This window comes from Oryx dammah, unplaced genomic scaffold, assembly GCF_014754425.2.
Source record: "Oryx dammah isolate SB20612 unplaced genomic scaffold, SCBI_Odam_1.1 HiC_scaffold_1, whole genome shotgun sequence".
Classification (NCBI taxonomy): Eukaryota; Metazoa; Chordata; class Mammalia; order Artiodactyla; family Bovidae; genus Oryx; species Oryx dammah.
In genome coordinates this window covers 3,449,042-3,450,374 of record NW_024070185.1, presented here as the reverse complement: position 1 = coordinate 3,450,374, position 1,333 = coordinate 3,449,042, and the positions used below count along the sequence as shown (strand labels likewise).

Sequence of the window (1,333 nt, the reverse complement as noted above, 5' to 3'; positions counted from 1 at the left end):
CCTTTGGTAGACGAATGGATAAGAAAGCTGTGTTATGTATACACACTGGACTGTTACTCAGCTGTTAAAAAGAATGCATTTGAATCAGTTCTAATGAGGTGGATGAAACTGGAGCCTATTATACAGAGTGAAGTAAGTCAGAAAGAAAAACACCAATACAGTATATTAACATACATATATATGTTGTATATATATATATATATATAAATATATATATATATATATATATATATATATGAAGTCCCTCAGTCGTGTCCAACTCTTTGCAACCCCATGGACTGTAGCTTACCAGGCTCCTCCGTCCGTGGGATTCTCCAGGCAAGAGTACTGGAGTGGGTTGCCGTTTCCTTCTCCAGGAGATCTTCCCAACCCAGGGATCAAACCTGGGTCTCCTGCATTGCAGGCAGACGCTTTACCATCTGAGCCACCAGGGAACATATATATATATATATATATGGAATTTAGAAAGATGTTAATGATGACCCTATATATGAGACAGCAAAAGAGACACAGATGTAAAGTACAGACTTTTGGAGTCTGTTTTGGAAGGCGAGGGTGGAATAATTTGAGAGAATAGCACTGTAACATGTATATTATCATATGTGAAATAGATCGCCAGTCCAGGTTTGATGCATGAGACAGGGTGTTCAGGGCTGGTGCACTAGGATGACCCTGAGGGATTGGATGGGGAGTGAGTGTTAGAATAGGGAACACATGTACACCCATGGCTGATTCATGTGAATGTATGGCAAAAATCACCACAATATTGTAAATAATTAGCCTCCAATTAAAATAAATTAAATAAAATAAACATAAACTAAAGCTGTTAATTAAAACTATTCAAAATGTTTTAAAGAATAAAATGTGATGCCTAAAATTTCTTATTTTAGTTAAGTTCTGTGTTTTCCCCTGTCCAATATTTTTTACCTTTTTTTCCTTTTTTTTTTGGTATCATTTTTAACCCTTTCCAGGTAGTGCAGTAGTTAAGAATCCTACTGCAATACAGTAGACACAGGACACACGGGTTCCCTCCCTGGATTGGAAAGATCCTCTGCAGGAGGAAATGGCAACCCACTCCAATATTCTTGCCTGAAAAATTCCATGGACAGAGGAGCCTGATGGTCGACAGTGCATGGGGCCACAAACTGCCAGACATGACTGAGCACACATACCACATCAACTTAACTGACAAATTTGTTAAATTAACTGGAGTTACTGTATTTGTTCAGTGGCAAACTTCAAACTCTGGGTTGAGACGATTGCCTGAAAGAGAGCATGACAGCCCACTCCAGTATTCTTGCCTGGAGAATCCCATGGATGGAGGAGCCTGACA

General features: G+C 39.1%; 1 non-coding gene across 1 annotated transcript; it reads right to left on the bottom strand.

Annotated features, from left to right (window-relative positions):
• Positions 1-362: 362 nt before the first annotated feature.
• On the bottom strand, positions 363-434 carry TRNAC-GCA. Its single transcript has one exon. It is a non-coding gene; the product is annotated as a tRNA-Cys (tRNA).
• Positions 435-1,333: the final 899 nt, after the last annotated feature.